Below are 6415 nucleotides of genomic sequence, written 5' to 3' on the forward strand. Positions count from 1 at the left end.
TCAAGCTCACTACCTGCTCCTTGGAAACTGTATAGAGGGTTGCTATGCGTCAGAACAGACTCGACAGCACTTAACAGAATTAAAAACCCTTTCCCAAAGAATACTTGGATTATACCATCTCAAAATGACAGACTTGAAATGAGAGACTCATGTTCCTTTAAAACGTTCTTATAATTTAAGGAATAAAATGATATCTGAAGGGGCAAGATCCTGCCTGTAGGAAGGAAAGGGTAAGCTTTCCTAAAAAAATGCTCTTCTGAATTTCCGACAGCTCCCTGTGGATGTGCTACTGTAACCTTTTTTGAATTATCTTCAGCAGAATTTTATTTGGATGTAATCCTTAATCCTTAATTCTGCTCTAATCCTTACGCCTTCTTGTTAAATACCATTATGTCAGTTCCAATTTACAGAGACCCTATCTATGATTTCCAAGGAGCAGCTAGTGGCTCGAACTATTGAACTTTTGGTTAGCAGTCCATTGTTTATCCTACAGTGCCATACCAGGACTCCCCTTAATACTTATTGCTGTTTTTATTAAGTGCCTTGAGTCGATTCCAGCTCATAGGAACCCTGTATTGGGTTTCCGAGGAGAGACTGGTGAGCTTGGACCACTGACTTTGTGGTTCAAACCAGCCCTGAGGTTCAGTGGATTATCCCTCAGCACCACACCAGGTCCATAATCAGGCATAAAGGCTAGGATTGGAGGCTAGGATTTATAATATATCACATAAAGGAACAATGGGCCACAATAAATTATTAGCTGCCTGTAGGTAAAAGTCAGGTTCTGTAAAGATTACAGTGTTGGAAAACTATGAGTCAGTTCTACTCTCTCCTATAGGATATGTATGATTCAGAACTGAATCCACAGCAGTAGGGTCTAATGCATTACAATCATAAATATAGAAAACATTATTAAACCTAGTAAAGAGATCAAGCCTGAATCATCTGCTTAATTTCTTGATTGTATAAAGATTGTATTGGCAGAATTGAAGGACCAAAATTGATTTAAAACTATTTCTCATCAGTTTGTGAACTTTAGGGAGAGTATCTCTTTTATTCTTTGCAGAAAATAATTATTATTATAACGACAACCGACATTTATAGTGTTCTGTTTTAGTTCGCTAAAACTGCTCAATAAAAATTGACAAAGTGGGTGGATTTAAAGAATAGAAATTTATTTTCTCCCAATTCTTGGTTTAAAGTCTTCATGCTTTGTCACTATCTGTTTTAAAAGAAGATCCTTCAGCTTCTGGCTGTCCTGGGTATTTCTTGGCTTATAAATAAATTTTCAAATATCATTTCTCTTTGTGTGCATTTCCTTTTTGATAAGACACCACTTAGACAGGATTAGCATTAGGACCCACCATACTCAGGGTTGAGTTTTTAACTGATAATAATATCTGCAAAGAAGTACCCTATTTTTGTAAACAACATTATAATTATTGATGCTGGAGGTGCAAGAATTAGGACTTCAATAAATATTTTTGGGTGTGGGTGTGGGTGTGGGAATAGGTGGTGGAATATGAGTGTAACCATAACATAACCCTAACAAAGATAATATCCATACTTAGTCTTGTGCTATCTATGTTCAATGAATTTCCATGTACAGAAAGTCCTGAGTAACAAAATCTTAAAAATTAAGAATGTTTAGGGGTTGGGAAGGAGAGGGGAGTAATTAACAGGCTAAAGGATAGACACATGTTATCTTGAATAATGGGAAAGGCAATATATAAGAACTTGGAGGGCAATATACAAGCAGAGGGAGGGTCGCAGAAGAATAATGAAGATATTCTTTATTATTATTATATTTGATATAATGATATATTTTATTATTATCATATTATCTTATAATAATATAAGATATTCATTATTTTTATGGAAGACTTACCTTCTGCCTTTGGTTCTGCCTTTGATTCTGAAAGGAACTGATTCATTGTAAGAATGCAATATTTTGTAAAAGTCTATCATCCAATCTTTCCACACAATACTGTGGTGCCCTTATCAGATTTATAAATATCTGGCAATTAAATAGAACTCCTCTTGTGCTAGTCAAATTTATAAGTTTTAACGATCAAGATGATAGGGTCCAAGATGAATACTTCTGATTTTACCTCTCTGGATTTGAAAGTCATTGTGTTATTATACTATCTAATATAATTTGTAATTATTGTATCTAATTATGTGGGCCTTTAAATAAGAAAATGTTGAATAGTTGTTACTTACACACTAGCAGATACAAAAAAAAAAAAGGTTAGAGGAAAAAATTGTATCATAATCATAAAACCTATTTTTTTTGTGTGCTTTTATATATTATACCCAATTAAGTATGGCACAGTGGTTAATTGTTTAGGCTCTGGAATTACACATTCTATGATTCAATATGTATAATGATTGAAGCTTTTAGAAATTTATATCAATTCATTAAGACTTAGTTTATTTGCCTATTTGCCTCTAAAATGGTTGGATAGCTATTTTGTAAGAATTAATTGAACAAATAATGAATAAACATTCCTTAAAAAGAGGCAGTTGTTTGAACAGAACATGGGAACACTGAATGGTTTAAAATTAAGAAAGGTGTGCGACAGGGTTGAATTCTTTCACCATACTTATTCAACCTGTATACTGAGCAAGTAATCCAAAAAGCTGGGTTATATGAAGAAAAACATGGCATCAGGATTGGAGGAAGACTCATTAACAACCTGAGGTATACAGATGACACAACCTTGCTTGCTGAAAGTGAAGAGGACTTAAAATACTTTCTGATGAAGATCAAAGAGCACAGCCTTCGGTATGTAAAGAAAACAAAAATCCTCACCACTGGACCAATAAACAACATTCTTAGCAGTGGAGAAAAGATTGAAGTTGTCAAGGACTTCATTCTTCTTGGGTCAACTGTCAATACTCACGGAAGCTGTACTCAAGAGATCAGACGACTGATTGCATTAGGCAAATCTGCTGCACAGGAACTTTTTAAAGTGTTGAAAAGCAGAGATGTCAGTAGAAGAATCGATGCCTTTGAGTTATGGTGTTGGAGGAGAATATTGAAAGTGCCATGGGCTGCCAAAAGAACCAATAGATCCATTTTGGAAGAAGTGCAGCCAGAATTGTCTTTAGAGGCCAAGATGACCAAACTTCGTCTCTCATACTTTGGACATATTGCCAGAAGGGACCAGTCGCTGGAGAAGGATATCATGTTTGGTAAGGTGGAGGGTCAGAGAAAAAGAGGAAGACCTCTAATGAGATGGATTGGCCAAGTGGCAGCATCGATGGACTCAAACAAGGCAACATTAGTAAGGGAGGCTCAGGATCAGGCTGTGTTTCATTCTGCTGTGCATTAGGTCCCTATGGGTTGGTACCAACTCGATGGCACCTAACAACAACAAATTAATTTATGTTCATTGCTAGTAGTGTTAGGATTTGGAGCTCTGGTAGCGTAGTGGTTACGAATCAGGCTGCTAACCTGAAGGTCGGCAATTCAAAACTACCAGCAGTTCCCCGGGAGAAAGATGAGGTGTTCTGTTCCCGTAAAGACCCTGTGCAGGGTCATTATGAGTTGGAACCGACTCCAGGGTACTTAACAACAACATACTTGAAAAATGTTCCTGAAAAATTATTTATATTAATCCAAATATCAAAAACATGTTCAATGAAGGAAGCTAACAGTGTGTGTAGTATGATTCAATTTTTTAAATATATGTAATTGCTCATTGAACTTGTCTGGATAAATATCCACAAACAAAAAATTGTATTCCTCCTTAAAGTAGCATACAAAAGACCTCAAATCCTGGAGTTTCATGGTCGATATAAATGACTTTTATATTAAGAGGAAAATCATTATGATATTTGAGTTAAAAAGTAGTGTAACAGATAGGAATTGAACTTTTTCAACACTTTCATGTCCCCAGTTGGGGACATATAATATGTCTGGAATATAAATAAATCAAAAGAGAAAAACAAAATTGTTTGCTTAAAATATCTTTCTTGAAAATTTCAATCTTATTCATCATTTTAGAAATTAATTCCATTTAATGTTTATAATTTATAGGATAATTAGGGTGTATTAGTGGCAGGTTTCATTTCTTTGCTTTATTTTTTGTCTATATAATACCATATAATTACAAACATACAAATCTCTCATATAAGAATGTTTCTTTTTATGTATAAAATATGCATATGCTGAAAATATATGTGGATTTCAGGTACATGGTCATTTAAAATTTCTTTTGTTGTTTCATATTTTTTGTATCATTCAGACTAGGCATAATTCTGTCCTTTGTATTTCTAGAGAATTTACTGTATTTTCATATAAAATAAATTGTATAGTTATCTCCATTCTAAAGCATATTCAGAGCTGCTTATAGCCACTGCTATAGCTGCTTTGTTGTGTTTTTTGCTAAATGAACTGTGCAGCATTTTCTTGACACTTACCGTTGCTGCTAAAAATAAATAAAATCATCCATAGGTGTAAATGCAATTAACTTTTTATTCATTGACACTTCAGGATGTATCTCATATTTTTTATTTACTTCAGATTTCATATTTGTTATTTATTTAATTCTTGGGGATAGTGTCTTTGTGCCTTTGGATTTTTCTTTAACTACTAAATATAAAAAGAAAATTAAGTCAACAATTTCCTAGAATTTTTTTCCATTTCACCCATTCCTTTGTGACATCATAAACATTTCTAAATCTTTCAATCTTTATCCTTTCATATTATCAAATTCCAGCTGACTTTAAAATTCAGCATGTATTTAGAATTAAAAAAAAAATATGCATTCAAACCAAAACAAGATGAACTTGAATGGCAAAATTTTGTGATATCAGTTCCAGATATTGCAAATGCTTATCAACTTTATTTCTTTTCCTAATAGCATAGTTTTTGTTGTTATTGTTGTTTTTAAGAGTAGAAAAAAATATATGTAGTGCAAACTAGAAATAGAAATAATGATGGCACTTTTCTAGGCTAAAGTAATTCTGTTAAGCTCATGGGACTCTATTTGAGACACCAGTTCAACAATTCACACGATGGTACTTACTCCATGGATCTCAAGCCAAGTCCCCACAGATTCCAAAAGACCTTAATATTTGTAGGTAGCCACATGCTGTGAAGATTGACTTCATACACTTTATACCTTTACAAAGCTCAAAATATGATTTGATACATCTCCAACTTATTTCAGTACATATAAAAAGAGATAGTACTCTTAATAAAAATTCAAGGAAGTCATTGACTCAGCAAATTCTTAGAAATCCAGGAATGAACTATATTGTAGATTTTCTGAACATTCACTCTGAAAGGGTTATCTGATTTTACTTTGTTAACTGATGAATTAAATTTACTGTATGAAGTTTTACTGATTGTACTGACTAGAAAGATCATAAACTGGGAACTGCCAGGCTTTTAAAAAATTTATTGATATACTTTAAATAAATACATCAAAATTGGATAATCACTAGGAGTCCTGGTATGGTGCTATAAGATAAATACTGAACTATTAAATATAAGGTTGGTTCAAACTAAATATAGGTGGTTCAAACCTATCAGCCTCTCCTTGAAAATGCTGCACAATGTCAGAGGACTCTATGGCACTTTGCAACAACAGGAATATGGATTCTTGGTTGTGCACATGGTTATACACTGCACTAGTAGTTCAAAATTTGTAGAAGTGCTTCTGAAGACAAGCCTGGAAATTTGCTTCCAAAAAGTAATAGCCTTAAATATCCTATGGAACAGTTCTACCCTATACACATGGGGTTTCCTGAGTCAGAATAGACTCAGTGGCCACTAACAATAGCAACAAGTAAAATTACACACCAACTCAGGGTGACCCCATATGCCTTTCTGGTCCATAGGGTTTCATTGGGTCCTGGTGGCACTGTGAGATAATGCACTGGACTGCTACTCCTTGGATACTCTATACAGGCTCACTATGAGTTGGAACCGACTCAACAGCACTTAACAACAACAACATTTTGGAAGTACGCTCCTAGGTGTTTTTCTTAACCTTTTTATTCAGGACTATTGGTGGTTCCTATACTAAGCAATATTAAGCAAAAGTAATTCACACACACACACACACACACACACACACACTTCACACACACACTTTTTTCTTACCTTTTACCTTTTATATGGAAGTCCTGTCAGGATGCTGTAAGATAAGCACTGGACTGAAAGGTTGGTTTGAACCAAAAGGTAGGTAGTTCAAACTCACTAGCCAATCCTCGGAAACCCTATGCAAATCTGCTATGAGTCAGAACCTACTCAATGCACTTAACAAAAACAACAACCTTTTATGTTAAATTTATTAATGTAGTCATATTATTAATATGCAAATGATACAACTTTATTCTAAATTTTCAAATAAAAAATGTTAGCCATGGTTGTTGTTGTTGTTGTTAAGTGCCTTCGAGT

The sequence above is a fragment of the Chrysochloris asiatica genome, unplaced genomic scaffold, assembly GCF_000296735.1.
Source record: "Chrysochloris asiatica unplaced genomic scaffold, ChrAsi1.0 scaffold00068, whole genome shotgun sequence".
Lineage (NCBI taxonomy): Eukaryota > Metazoa > Chordata > Mammalia > Afrosoricida > Chrysochloridae > Chrysochloris > Chrysochloris asiatica.